We start from the raw sequence: 15,814 nt of genomic DNA, 5'->3' as shown, positions 1-15,814 counted from the left end.
CCCACTAACACCACTTCCAGCAGCAGCCTTAGCTTTCCCAGGATGAGCTTGGGTTGCCGGTTGTGAGCTGCAGGGTGATATAGCTGCTTGGTAAAGGATGTGGATGTGAAAACTGTCCAGTTGACATCACTGGACTCTGTATCCACAGCCTGAGCAAAGGAAGTGTCTGGGGCTCACACATGGGGCTCCCATCAGAGACAGACAATGAGAGAAACATAAAAAGGAAACAATGGACATGAGCAAATGGAATTTAATTTCTATAGAAAGTACACGGTAAAATCTAAAGGCAAAAAGGAAAAATTCAAAAACCTTTTAAAAAGGAATAATTTACAATATGGTGGCAAACTGTGAAATGCCTGTGGGCGAATTAAATATTTAATGACTGACTGAAGGAGTGGCTAATGCCTCTTGTTGCTTCTAAATGGTTTGCCAATCTGGTTTTCAATCACCAATGTTTTTTTTACCATTTTCTAATGTTTATGCTGAAAAGGTTTAATTGTGAAATCATTTGTATTATACAGACTTTGTATTTGTATTGTACAAATTCTCGCTTGACCAGTACAGATTTACAGTTGAACAAACACCACTGTCTCTAGATGTATAAATCACTGTTCGCCCCATGCATGTGGAACCTGCATTAGTTTTAATAGCTGCTATCACAGGAACAGTTAAGGAGCATTTCGGCAGTTTTAATACGTTTCTTTTGTGTTTGCAGGTGATCCTTCTTGCACTATAAAGGTGAAATAACAAAAGGGAATTCTTACAGTGTATGGATGATAGCATATTTTAAAATAAGAAATAAGTCAAGACTGTACATAGTTTTCTCCCTGCAAGTAAATGGTTTGGCTGCTGCGTTTTTGCACAAGAGCATCATAATGCAGACATCAAAGAACGAGCATCTGAAACCCAACATCTATTTATTCTGGCAAGATTGTTTTTTCTCTGCTCTGTACCAGCTGCTTAGGATTCATCGCTGCTGCCAACCTTAACCTAGGCAGGCAATGGGGAATAAAGAAGGCTTTCTGAGGATCTGCGATCGGCTCCGTGGTTGATAATATAAAGCACTATCTGTGACTTGGCAACATAATAATTCTAGTTGTAATAATGAGTGCTGCATTGGAATAGCACTTTTCATCCCAAAGGGTTCCAAAGCACTTCACACATGGGAGGGGACTACTGTCGGACTAGCACTGAATTGCAACTCTCACCTGTGCTAGACCAGAGGAGAATTTGACCAGGACATTGGGGTTAAAAGCTAGCCTTGCTCAGCCACTGAGGTCTGATGAGGTCAGGCTACACGGTGTCCACTTATTTCAATAGTCAGTCTGATCCCTGGGGATACGAGAGTCCGCTGGGCTGGATCATGGTAAAAGAGGAGTGATGTGCAGTAAAGCCTGGTGACCTTCTAGCAAAAGCCAAGTGATGTAAGGGATAGGGGAGTGGAGCAGAAGGATGCAAACCGTGGCCAACGGCGACTCAAGCATGGCAGAACTGCAAAGACGCTGCGCTGCTTCACGGTGGCAAACTTTCAAAAACCCCTGCAACACTTTAATGCTGCTACCCCACCGACACTTTAATTCTGCTACCGCACCATGTCCTACAGCTCTCAGGTTTGTCCTGAACCTCTGCAGCTGTTTGCTGTGCCACAGTGAGCTCTGAACTGCCAGACGGGCAGAAGTGGCACACCAGACGGAGGTTCACTGTTCTGACCTTGAAGTGCAGGACAGCGGGCCCGCTCTTCTGCCATGCCTTGCGGGTGCTTTTTGCAGCATGCCCTTGTTTGTCAGTGCAACCAGGAATCTGGCTGTTTCTTTTTATTGAGTTAGTTTTTTGCTCCCTGTGTGCTGATGCGAGGAACAAAAGATCAGCACAGGTGGAAAGCAGAACAATGTGGCCAAGTCCAGAAAAGGCACAGGAGGAGTGGGGAACCTGCCGCTAATTTCAGCTGGAGAGGGCCTAAAAATAAAACTTGCACACGGAAGGTAAAAAAAAGCAAACGGCAGGAACCGCATTCCACCTGGATCCCCGGGAGACTGGGAAAGACAGCAGAGTGGGAAGGACAAGACTGAGCCTTATCCTGTGGGCTGGCTTTCTTTAGCTTCATGTAAAACAAGGTCATCTGAGCCTGATTTCCATGAAATTTAGCGCAGTACGTTGGTGATGTTCCCAGTCGATACAGAAGGCATACTGTTAGAGCTGCGAGGATTCTGGGAAATTCTGGCACAGGCAGGATGTCACTGAGACTAAACAATATTAGTCAAATAACCAGTGAACAGTGAAATAAGTATCTCTTATTTTATTATGTCATCTTATTACCCGGAGGCTGACCAGGTAGGCAGTCTGAAGTAATCCAGATTTAAATACAAATACCACAGGAGAGTGTCATTGTTCTAAAAGGTTTTTGTTCTATTTTATAAGGCAAGCTGTCAATGTTTTACTTAGCTGTGAACAGGTGCTTCTTATTCTAGTTAGTTTTTAAAGAGAACATGTTGCCTATCTCTCGCTACTGTACCATCTCGAGTATGTACTAAACACCACTGCAAATATATTTTCTGGAGCTTTGATCTGGGTTGAAAAGAGTAATAAATGGTCAGAAATGAAATGGCAGAATTAGGTTATGGCAAGTGTGTGATCGGCAGGGCAGCTGGCTTTATGGATGGGGACGTCCAATAAGACTTCATCTGTGAATGCTGACTGCTGGTTGGGCATCTTGAGTCTGGGATCTGGGAATTTTGTGGAATCAGGAGAGGTAGTTAGCCCGCTCCTTAGGGAGACTGTGTGCACACAGGATGGGGGAAATTTCAGATCAGAGAGGCAGAGATACTGTAGCCAGGGGAAAAGTGCACACTCTGCACGTCCAGACACTGCAGTCCAGCACCCCTGGAGCAGTTGGGGTGAAGGGCCTTGCTCAGGAGCCCTACGGAGTAGGATTCCTCTGCCGGCCAAGGGATTTGAACTGGCAACCTTCCAGCCACAGGCGCAGATCCTGAGCCACAGAGCCACCACTCCGCCCAGTAAGACATGTTGTGTCTGAGCCAGAGGTGCACCAACAGGTAGGGGAAGCAAGTATGTGGCATAATCTAAGAGCAGGGAACTGGGTCTGGGAGCTCACTGAACACATCTAGGGTGATCAGGAATGCCTGGGTCAGCACTGAGATCCTGAAACACCATGCCCATGCGTAAAAGCCTTGTATTTTAATCCTAGAAGCACAGGGAATTCAATGCAAGATTAGAATGGATAAATATGAATTTGTTTTCATGGAAATAATTCGTTTCTTTTGGAAAGACAGGCTGGATAGGGGTGCTGGGGTAGAACTGGAAATGATCGATTTTCTGTATTCATATAGAATTATATATAATTTCCATCTAACAGGAAATTATATTTAACAGGTTTGATTCTGGGTCCTCTGTGGCGCAACACCCATCCCCCCACAGCCACACGCTCCCTAACCCTTCACAGCTGCAACTGCCCAACACCTCCTCCATCCCCCCACAAACATGGCCGCCTACAGCTACAACCCCCGACGGCTGCTCACCCACCCATCCCCCACAGCTGCCACTCTCCAACACCTCCGCCATTAACACCTCCGGCACTGAAAGCACTATGAGCATCATCCCCCGGGCCAGGCTGACCATCACAGCTGACCAGGTGAAGAAGGAGCTGAAGAGGCTGCACGGGGGTAAGGCCACAGGACCAGATAACATCTGTCCCAGAGTTCTGAGGGCCTGTGCTGATCAGCTGAGCGGAGTGCTCCAGCGACTGTTCAACCTGAGCCTGCGCTTGGAGAGAGTCCCGGTGCTCTGGAAGACATCATGCCTGGTCCCGGTACCAAAGAAAGGGCGCCCCTCTGTCCTCAACGACTACAGACCAGTTGCACTGACTTCTCACATCATGAAGACACTGGAGAGACTGGTCTTATCCCACCTGAGACCCATGGTCAGCTCATCACTGGACACCCTACAGTTTGCCTACCAGCCCAGTGTTGGTGTGGAGGATGCGATCATCTACATGCTGCAAAGGGCCTACTCACACCTGGACAGGGCTGGCAACACTGTAAGGATCATGTTTTTCGACTTCTCCAGTGCCTTCAATACCATCCAGCCCTTACTTCTAAGGAGGAAGCTGGAGGAGATGCAAGTCGATGCCTCCATGACCTCGTGGATCACTGACTACCTGACGGGCAGACCACAGTCTGTGAGACTTCAGAACTGCGTGTCTGAACTGGTAGTGAGTAACACAGGGGCACCTCAAGGGACAGTTCTTTCTCCATTCCTCTTCACCCTCTATACTTCGGACTTTAAGTACAACTCAAAGTCATGCCACCTGCAAAAGTTCTCAGATGACTCTGCGATTGTGGGATGTATCAAGGGTGAGCAGGAGGAGGAGTACAGAGGACTGGTCAGCAGCTTTGTGGAGTGGTGTGGGGTGAACCACTTGGAACTGAATGTTACAAAGACAAAGGAACTGGTGGTAGATTTCAGGAGGAAAAAGGTCAAACCTACTCCTGTCTACATCCATGGGAGTGGCGTGGAGATGGTGGACTCGTACAAGTACCTGGGAGTGCACATCGACGATAGACTGGAATGGTCTAAGAACATCGAGGCCATCTATAAGAACGGACAGAGCCGACTTTACTTCTTGAGGAGGCTCAGGTCCTTCAATGTGTGTAGTAAGATGCTACACATGTTTTATCAGTCGGTGGTAGCGAGTGCCATTTTCTACGCAGTGGTGTGCTGGGGCTCTGGGATTAGAGCAGTAGATTCCAAAAGGCTGAACAAGCTCATCAGGAGAGCGAGCTCTGTCATTGGGTCTGACCTGGACCCCTTGGAGGTAGTGGCTGAGAGGAGAATGATGTCCAAACTGGAGGCCATCATGGACAACTTCTCCCATCCCCTCTATGACAGGCTTGCAGGAATGAAGAGCACGTTCAGCAATAGACTGATTCACCCACGGTGCGACAGGGAGCGCTACAGGAGGTCATTCTTGCCGTCTGCCATAAGACTGTACAACGCATCCACCTTGCGTCTTGGCAGAGGCAACAGCGACAGTGACCTGTTTCTGGACTAAACGCATATACACATATACTGCTACATCTGTTCTCTTTCTTTTTCTTTTTCTTTTTCCCGTTTACAACCACTTTTGTGCAATATATGCCAGGGACCTGTGCAATACATTTATATTTATATGTATATCTATGGTTACATCTATATTTATATTCATACGTGTGATACGATTTTCTGTGTACTGTTCTGTTCTATTTTCCTCTTGTGTGTCCGGACTGTGAGTAACTCTTGTATTGTATTGTATGTATTGTACTATTAGTATATAATTCGTTACACTGTGGCTGTGTTGTGTGTGTTAAGCTGCTGTTGCACTGCAATTTCCCTCACGGGATCAATAAAGTATCTATCTATCTAATACCAGAAGGTACAGTACATGTTAGAGACCTGGTTTAATGGTGTATGTGATCCCTTTCATTTCTCACATTTTATGGATTGTGTAGTTACATTTTTAAACAGTATCCAGCAAATCATTTTACAAAATAATTTGCATGTTCATGATGTACTGTGCATTATTCCGCCACTTGGCATTTAGCGAGTGTGTCTGGGATAAGAGATGCTCCCTCTTGTGTTGTAGTAATAATAATAAGGGAAATGGCAGAGCTATTTTTGAAAGCAAGTTGTTTGAACATTCTGCCAGCAGTTATTCCTTTTTGACAGTGCTAATTAAAATAAAACGTAGCTGTGTTTTGAGGATGAATTTGAGATCCCAAATGGAACTGTGCAAGACCGTGTCAGCAGGCTCACGAGGAGCAGAGACTAATCAGGCCACATTAGACACCAGTGTTCAACATTACTGTGACAAGACTGCAGTGCAGTTTCCACCCTCACCTTCTCTGACTTCAGCCAACTGCAAGGACAGAGCAGTCTTAAGGCATGAGGGCACAACCTTTTCTGCATCACAGGACCCACACGGCCCTGTACAGTAAAATGTGAGAACTGGAGATCACCCGTTACTTATCTGAGCAGGAATCTGAGGTGTGTCGAGACAGCAGAGTGCCAGCTGTTACAGGACAGTCCGTTTGTCAGAGAGATCTCCGCTGTCTGCTCTGCGCCACAGGAACTGCTCCACAGGAGATCTGCTCGTCTGTCCTTGCACGGTTCTTACATAATTCATCCGTCTGCTTTCTCTCTCTTTGCACATTATCGGTCTTAATCAAGTGCTTATGTTTCTGTCTATATCCATCTGTCTCCACTGTCTGTGTCAGAATATGTATTGATGCATGTTCTGTCTCGTCTTTGGAGAAGAATACTCTTGTCTTTCTGTCTGTTTATATAACTCTCTCCATTTTCTTTCTATCTACACTATCTGTACTCTTTTATAATTTGTTGCCTAGTGCCTATACTCCAGTCCTGAACCCTTGATTTTCGATCAAAAAGCCTGCATTTTTTTTCTTATCTCTTACACAAGTCATAAAGAAAGAAAAAAAAATCTATTTTCTTTTACTGATGACTTTTACATTTTAAAACATTTTAAATAATTCAAAAACGTGCCCACACAAATGGTCACAGCTCGATAAGCAACGCCCAGCCTCTTCATCACACCAGAAAGAATGCCAATTGGTCTCCAGGCTGCCATTGAAAATGCTTTCTTCAGACAGACAAAAACCAAGCAGGAATCATTACATTAGATTTTCAGTCACAGTCGAATGACAAATGGATGTACCGTATTCCTGTCTCCCCATCAGATGTATTTGTGAATTAATACCACACTGTGGAAAGCAGTGGGGAGGCTGAGGGAAAGCCTTTTCTGCAATACAACCAGTGGTTTGCCACGTACACAAGTATCTGCTTCAAATCTGTGCTTTCGTTTTACCCTGTGGCATGGGTGGAGGCTGGCAGTTTTGGGGTGAACACGTTTTAATTCATTTTAAGCACGTTTCCCTGAGCACGGCCGGGCAGGCCAGCTGTCTTTGGATGTGCACTGCTTTGCCCAGGTGTTTGGAAATGTGGCAGTCCTGTCCAGGTGTGACCCCTTGTGGCTGCCTGCAGCTCTGCGTGTCACTGGGGACCCTTGAGGCGGGCAGCTCCTCTCGGGAAAAGGAAGGGAAGAGAAGAGAGAGCTCCTGCTCTTACCTCTATCTGGTGAGCGCGGGTGGGACTGGGCACTTCATCAACACCGCGCTGGGTCTCAGAGGTGGGCACAGCAGGCAGAGGGAGGCCACCTGCATAGGGGCGGCGCGCGGAAGAGGGGCAGGTGGCGATGGCTTGTGGGCATCAGCACTGGCGCTGGGTGCGAAGTGTGACAGGACCGAGACTGTGAAGGACTTCCCAGTGGCCTGCAGAGGAGGAAGAAAAGCACACAGGAGTCAGGGGCTGGCATGGCAGAGGAAGTGACAGCAGCACCCATGGGGGTTGCATGGGTCAACCTGAAGCAGAACGACCTTCCAAAAAGTCCTTCCAAGGCCTTATGGAGAAAACATTTTTCACTACAGTCTGCTTTTCCCAAAGTAGAAATGTTGAACAAGAGTTGAGAAGCACTGTGCAAATCGTTAGGCCAATTAGAGAGTCACTAAAGGCTGTTTAAATAGTTCTGTCTTGATGCTCTGTTCATTTTACTTTTTTCCCCAAAAGTATGACCCTTAGCTAAGCATGGTGGGAAGTGATTTTTTAATCATGCTTTAAATATTGAGGTAATTAGACAATGAGGGAAAAATACATTCAATTTTAAAGGCACATTAAGGTATAAGGAGATTAATTACTGTACATTTTTCCAAAATGGCAGTCATAAAACAGCAGTGATCTGAAATTCTGCACAACACGTTCAAAGACATAGAGATATGATTTTTAGAACTATACAGTGGAAACACCTGCTTTTAGATTTTCTCATATGTGGAAGCGTAGCATTTCTGGTCTAAAATTCCAGATATTAATGATTGCTTACACTTCTATAGCACTTTTCTGGACACTCCACTCAAAGCGCTTTACAGGTCATGGGGATCCCCTCCACCCCCACCAGTGTGCAGCCCCACCTGGATGATGCTCCAGTACTCTCCCCACACACCAGCTCTGAGTGGGGAGGAGAGCAGATTGATGAAGCCAGTTCATAATGGGGGATTATTAGGAGGCCATGATTAATCAAGGCCAATGGGAAATTTGGCCAGGGCTCCTGGATAACAGTCATTCTCTTTTCAAGAAACACCCTGGAATTTTTATTGACCACAGAGAGTCAGGACCTCAGTTTACATCTCATCTGAAGGACGGTGCCTTTGTTACAGTATCGTTTCCCCATCACTATTCTGGGGCACTAGGACCCACACAGGCTCCAGGTGAGCCCCACAAACACCTCTTGCAGCAGCAGCCTTAGCTTTCCCTGGAGTCTCCCATCCAGGTACTGACCAGGCTCACACTGCTGAGCTTCTGTGGGCTGCCAGCAGTGAGTTGCAGGGTGATATGGCTCCTTGTATCTTGTCCTGACTTATTTGTGATTTGTAGGTGTGGATGTAGGTGTCCTGGCTTTTTGTTTCAAGCAAATCGCAGAGAGATGTTTCTGTGTGCTTGAAGAATGTCAGCACACAGTCTCCCTTGCCTTGCCCGCCCGAGCAACTATACGTGACACCGCGGAGTGTGGATCTCCTACAGACACAAAGACTTTCACGCTGTTCATTAATTTGTGTCCAGTCCCTTCCTGCAGCAGTGCACCATGAACGCAGTGTCGACAAAACTTGAATTTAATGTAATATCTCTCCATAGGAGGCTGATTAATCCCACCATGTTCAAGCCCGGGGGACCATTTATCAATCAGAGAAATGAGTAAAACAGATGAATCACACATACTTGGAATGTGTCACATGAAATCCTAATCAGTCAGACTTGTGAGGCTGGAGTGGGATCATTTGTCAGTACTGATTTATGACTGCTGTGTATACAGCATACATTTATTTATTATTATTATTTTGAGCCATGAAAAAGAACAGAATCACCCAGGCAAATGCGACACAGGGTGTTGAGCTGTCTTGTCCAATTTTATTTTCCTAAAGGCCAAAGCTGTCTGAACACAAATAATACAAATTCTCACCCCTGAAACAGATAAAACCCTTAGTGTTGTTTTCAGGAGGCTAAAAAGGCATTGTAGAACAGCACAATGCACTGGATTCACGTTTTAATCTTGTTAAATAGATGGTGTTAAGACGGATTTGAAGACAAACCAGCTGGTTAAGTAGAGTCCTGTCCTTTACTGTGCACTGGGAGAATAACGGTTCTCTTGAGAATGCAAGTGATTAGCTAGTCTCGTGAGATGACCTTTCAAATGCTTCAAGAAAGCATTTCAGAAACAATGAGGTTTATGAATTCTTTCCAACCTGGAACACATTAAGAGCATACTAAGAGAGTGTCATTCACTGGCTAGCAACTAACCTCTGCTGGTAATTAAGGCATGTCATTCACCAGCAATGCAAATGCGCCATTGTCATCATTCATAAGTTCTTTGTAAATGTGAAATTCTGCATTAGACATTTGCTTATTACACATTTCTAAAGCCCCTGCACTAATGCAACGCCTAACATTAAAATATGACAGGCGGCTATTTCAGGATCAGGGCATGATGGATAGTGAATGACTTCTCCCTGCCTGCGTTGGAGTGTTTGGCTTTCTCTGCCAGCTGCAGGATTACAGTCTGATATGTTGGCATTGAGGCGCTCGGATTCGTTCTGCAACAGAGACCGTGCTGTTTTTTAACAGCTAGCATTGTGTGGTGCTCTTCAGTCATCGAGAGCACAAAACACCATTTGCAGAATCCCCAGCTCAGTCATTTCTCTAGAGTGTTCTTTGAATTTAAATGTTACACAAAGCATATTAACTGATTTATACCTTGGTGAAGGGAAAAATGTGTCCGGCAGTGCCACATTTCTTGATCGTATTTAACAGAATCTGTTTTTAGTGTATTGTTTTTTACTACAGCGGTTTTAACTGGCCTCAGAGCTTGCATAACCTAAAGTGACTTGAATTCACTAATTACTATACACTGCCAATAGAGTAAGTCTGTTTGATAGTAAGAAAGGATTCATAAGGATTCACAACTTCATAGAGGTAGATAGAAGACTTCACGTCTGACAAATAAAAGAGGCTAAAATTTTTAATCCACAATGCCCTCAATTAGAGCTTGGGTCATTGTGGATAAACCCAGAGGCCTGGGTGAGAGAAGCCCAGCTGGGTTCAGTAAGACACCCAGTAATTAGATTACAGCATGGCTGGATCTGCAGAGCCGACCATTGCAAACAGCAGCAGGGTTATGAGTGTTGTAAGTGCAGAGCTCGGCTGAATGGGTAGTAGCAGGCAGGGAGGGCCGTTCTGTCAAAACATTCTGTCAGCCATTTTGCTTTTTAACACTTTTCTGAAATAAAGGCTCTGTTCCTGATCAGTGACCAGCAGTGCTCATTCTTCATAATGTTTTCATTAGCCATAATGTTTTTAATTGTTATTATCTGTGTTTGTGTGCAATCCGCCTTCTACTGTTAGTGCTCTGGCTATTGTCTTAGAGGACTTAACCATATGGACCTCCTTTGAACAAACGAAAGATCTATTTTCTGGAGGGGTTCCATGTAATTAGAATCATCAGCTGCTGTTGCTGCTGCAGTTACAAAAACACATTTCTCCAGGCTATGGAGCTGCATTGTTTTTTTATCTTTCATTGCTTGGGAATATTGGAAGCAAAACATGCATAAGAATTTAATAATCGTGGGGTTCTTTCTCCCTATATTTCACAACATTACCACAACCTGAATCTACATTCCAGCTGTCCCACCATAACACTGTATGCTGTTCTCAGCAGTGTAAACGGCTTAGAAACAGAAGTATGTCAATGACATGCATGGCTGGCTTTGTTCAGGGCAGAAATTGGCACAGGACATCACCCATGTAATCTGAATGTCAGGACATTTGGACTGTGGTGCTCACTTGGTTTAGTTTCTCTTTCATCCCATTGCAAGTATTGGTAGTACTAAGACTGATTAAATGACTATCTCAGTATGAAATAACATACATGTCTTAAGGAATAGAGAGAACAAGCAAAGTCCACACAGACAGGTGCCCAAACCTGGAGTTACATCCAGGACACCCTGGGTCTGTGAGGCAGAGAACGAGCCAAACAACATGAAAATAAGCAATGGCTTGTTCTTGTTAATCTTGCCACTGTCTGACAAGTATTTTCTTACCAAGACAGTAGTTTTATCAGTGAGTCACCATCACTGTCGGAGATGGAACATGTCCAATGCCAAATGTATACGTTAGATCAGGGCTGAGCACTTTCATTCATCCAGGCCTGGAGGGTTCTCTGATTATAATTACTTACTGTATTCAGACTAATTATTTGGATAAGAAGTCAAATCACCTTTTTCTTAACGAGTTGGGTCTTAATGAGTTGCTGAGTGAAAAGTTCTTGTACTGGCTGTAGGACTCTGGCCCTCAGTGAAAGCAGTTCAAAGTACATGGACGCCAGCCATGGCCCTACCAGGGCCGCCAGCTCTTCTGGAGCAGGTGGAGTGTATCACGCCTGAAGACCTAGGTTTGGGTCACACCTAGGACTCAAAGAAGCTGAATAGTTTTTACTCTCCAAAGCACCTTCAGTAATTTAAATCATGTTCAGATGTGGGTTCATTTCTGTGAGTGTCTGTGCAATAGGGATCACTGTTAAATAGAAGCCTGTTCCTGTGACATCACATTCCTAGAACTTGAGAACCTGAGGGCTGGCCTTTCAGCATAGGGGGTTTGATGCCCAGTTTGGCTGTGCAGCATGGGAGTGTGGCCCCCTGGGGGGTTGAAGTGTTAATCTGGGATCCAACTGCACATGCGGTACTTCTGCCAGAGTTCTGCTTTTCCGGGCCAGGTTGAGTGTACAGCACAGCACACAGGAGGACCATGCCAAGTCCCCAGCTAGTGTACATCATGCCAGCTGATTAAGTATGCACCATTAGCAGTTTAAAGATCCATAAAAGTGCAGCTGTCTTCAACAAACAGGCTCGGAGTTGACTTGGGCTTGTAATAACTGCAGTCAGCCTGATCACTGTAACTATGCTGAAGGTTCTCTGTGGCACTAAAACTGATCCAAAAAGAGGACAAAAAAATCAGAAATTACGTTTTGTGTAGCACAGAACCCAAGGACAGGAACTAAAACAGTCTCTCTCTAGTGCCAATTTAAATGCAATTGATGGAAATTTAAAACTGCACAGATAAGATGTAGATTAGTTTTTAATGGCTTATGTAAAATCATTGAACATATAAGAAGGTTAAAGACTTTCTTCAGTGGCTGAATGTTTCTGTATGTGAAAAAATATCTGATAGTGTTTTTATGGCTTTATCCACAATTAAGCAAGAACCTGCCCTCAGCAATGTAACTCAATTGGTGAGACCATACAGGTTTGATTGGAGAGCTGCTTCAGCATGCTCTGGCTGCATCGAAACAAGTAAAGGTTCATTCCATGCCAAAAAACAGAAAGAAGAAACGACGCTTCTGCTGTTGAGTCTTCTTCACCTGTCAGCATTGCGCTTCGGTTACATCAAACCTGGTGGATCAGAGCTATACTTAGCGACCAAAATATGAAGATCCTGTCTGAAGTTTGACCAGTGGGTTTAGTGATTCACACTGATTTTGTTGTTTCCCTCACTTTTTTGTCTCCGGCTTGATTGGCACTTTCCCAATCATGTCTCTACTTGTAGTAAATCACAAGCAAATTCTGCTCTGTGGCAAAGTGCATCCAGGGTGCCACGGTTAACATAGTGAAGGTGTACAGTAGGTACAGGTGGAGCGATAACAGGGAGTTCAGATATTAGAACCAGGTGAGGGGAGGATTTTTGTGCCTCTTTCTAAATATATATGTCAGAGCTCATTGTACAGTAATTTTTTATCTGACCTTGGTTGGGTTAATGACTGCAGCTTGACTTTGATCATAAACATTCAATCTGTGTGTAATTTATAACTGCCCACACATGTGACTGCGAGAGCTGAGCTCTCCAGTGGTGTGCTGCTGTCTGCATCTCTGGCCCGGCAGCCTGGAGAGGCCTCTTCCTCTCTGCAGCACTCTTATTACAGTCGAGGTCATTTCTACTGCACAGGCAGGGGGGGCAGAGGTTTATCCAGAAATCGATACGTGAATCTGGCTGCTGGAGAAAAAGGCTGTCACGTTTGAAAGGGTATAGGAGCATCTGTGAGGGTTTTTTTTCTGCAAACATCTTGAAAAACACAGAAAAGATAACATACCAGGGGCTGGCTACACAGCTAGCCTTCCCCTTTTAATTATTTTAAATGCTGTGCATCTCAGCTATACAATGAAATTTACCACCAAAATACTGAATATAGTGTCAAATCCTGGGTTCGCTTTAGGGTTTTAGGCATTCATATGAAGGAAAACAGAGCTTTCACTGGCCATACCACACTTTTCCCTAGGTCAGAGATTAAATAAAACTTCACTCACACTAAACAAATTATCACATACAAAATGCTGAATATGTTAACCCAAATACAGTATGTCTCACAATAGCATCAGCTACTAAATACCCTACATGTAGTCACTGGAGTTCAGGCTAGTAAGCCAGTTAGGTGACTACAGTCACATTCATTGCTACTTTGAAATGCATCAAGATTAAGCATTTTTACACACATCAGAAGGCAGGTAAATAGTCTGTCCTTTTTGTCAGATATTTACAGTTGTGCAACAGCTGCTTTGGCAGGTGAAATTAGACAGATGTTTAATACAGACATTGCAAATGAAATAAGAGTATCGGAGTACAGTATGCACTGTTCATGATCTGATTTATACAAAATAAGCATCCCTTAAGAGGCTGTAATTAAATCAAAACTAAAAAAGTTTGTGTATTAGATATGCAGAAGCTCCTTGGAGCACACTGCTGTATTCTTCCCCCATACAATGTTCATACTTTTGTTTGGTATTCATGTAATGAAATTTTTCCTTTCAGTTTTTTTTCCTTCCAAATCTAATTCACTTTCTCATATTCACAGTTACACATTCATTGCTATAGGAACCAGGCCAGAAAAGGCAACTAATGAAAATTGATCTTCCACAAAGAGAGTAAGCCCAGCTCAGTCAATTTCAACCTTGTACAGGGCACTTGACTCAGTTTGAACTTTCTTTCCTTATTTTCCCTCTTCCTCAAGTTTCCTTTTAAGGGGCTGATAAAAGTTTATGCGTTTCTGTTGAAAATATTGCCAACAGAAAAGGCTTGATGGCAGCTTTTACACAAACAGTGCTGGTAAAATACTGTACCAGAGAGCCATAGAGCACCCAAGTCATGTGCTGTAGGAGCCTCTGATGGTCCTCTGTTGGTCCCCTGAACTCACACTGTAATAGCTCACTTTACCGACCTATGTGGTGCGCATACAAACGGAGTCTGCTGCCTGGTCAACACAAGCAAGGAAAAGCAATAAACAAACTGCAAACAACAGCGTGACAATGAGCTGAAAATGGCCTCAGCTGGACGCATGCTGGCAGCGCTCAGTAGTGTGATGTTTACTGACGGCAAGCCGCTAGCAGAATCTCGTCCACTGTTTCATGTGGTCGCTTACTGTACATGGCCTGGGAGCAAGAGACCGAGAAACGAGATTCATGAGTGTTTCTGGCACTAGTGATAAAATGTGCACAAGTTTTACATCTGACTGCTTTGTTGGGTTCGTCTGAAACCAGCATTCGGGTTTAATTTCTAATGATCTGGTGCACTTCTCCACCTTATAGCAAGCGCTTGTGCTTTGCTGTAAACCCAGAGAGCAAATGGTCTGCCTAAATTCAGGACGTCTACTTCCCGTTTGCTTAGTGAAGGAGAAAAACGATCCCTGAGATAAATCCACAAACGGATTGCGACTAGTGCTGCTGCATGTGGGTTTCAAAGCAAGAAGAAAAGATATTTTAGTACTATAATATAGTATTTTACGTCATTTAGAATCAAGGTATTTTGGAAAAATACACCCTAAAGAATGTGAATCCAACAGAGGCAGCTGTAGATGCTCTGTCTTAAATGATGTTCAGAGTATTTACTGTTCTACCACATTTGGCTGCAGAGCAGATCCTTAGGTAAGACATTTGCAGCTACTGGTGAGGAATTAAGAGCTCTGCTGAGCTGTTTTTGTTTTTTTGTCCATCATAAGCTGATCTGCAATTAGAGGTAACCGTCATGGTAGTTAATGAATGCAATGTGTTAGTATCCCCACTGGTCCTCTGAGTGCATCTACGTGACTCTTTGAAGTGTTGCACAGTGTATTATAGTCTATGTGCTCTAACCAAACAGATCTATACAGTGGTCTGTGTTTTACAATGAAAGGTTTACCTTTAATAACTTCAGATACTGATGAATGCACAGAGCTTTTTTTCTTGCTAAATAACTTCACTATGAATCACCTGGGGAGCTGTATTCACAAACCATTTCTAACTATGTAGCACAGCCTGTGTTTTTAGCTGTGCATTCTTGTCAGAAAGACGGCAAGATGTGCTGGCTTTCCTTCTGAAGATGAGTTTTAATCTAGCCCGATCCCGGTGGTGCTGGAGCTACTCACTTCACGCAGAGCATCCCATCGTATCATGGCTTAGAAAGAAAGAAACTTGCAGCTCTAGTGTCCCTGTAGCAAGAGTTAGGAACGTGAGCGCTCATTGGATGGAAGAAATATTACCATTTCAGTACATGGAGACCTCAGGGGGTTCACTCAGAAAGTTCTTACGCCCACATCAGCTAGTTTCCGTTAGATTTTTTTTTCCTTTTGCAAGCTTTTAAAAATCACCAGCTCCTTTGAACAAACAGAGAGATCTCCAGA

General features: G+C 44.2%; 1 protein-coding gene across 3 annotated transcripts in view; it reads right to left on the bottom strand.

Moving 5' to 3' along the window:
* Window positions 1-15,814, bottom strand: part of LOC148672142 (leucine-rich repeat and fibronectin type III domain-containing protein 1-like protein) — a 76,187-nt gene that overhangs the window by 37,101 nt on the left and 23,272 nt on the right. For all 3 annotated transcript variants that reach the window (XR_015935674.1, XR_015935675.1, XM_088627596.1), the window contains exon 2: window positions 7,138-7,340. The gene's annotated coding sequence lies outside the window, so the exon portion shown is untranslated. The remainder of the gene's footprint in view (window positions 1-7,137; window positions 7,341-15,814) is intronic.

The sequence above is a fragment of the Lepisosteus platostomus genome, chromosome 4, assembly GCF_059453375.1.
Source record: "Lepisosteus platostomus isolate fLepPlt1 chromosome 4, fLepPlt1.hap1, whole genome shotgun sequence".
NCBI lineage: Eukaryota > Metazoa > Chordata > Actinopteri > Semionotiformes > Lepisosteidae > Lepisosteus > Lepisosteus platostomus.
The sequence above is the reverse complement of the archived record's forward strand: the minus strand, read 5'-3'. Positions and strand labels throughout refer to the sequence as shown.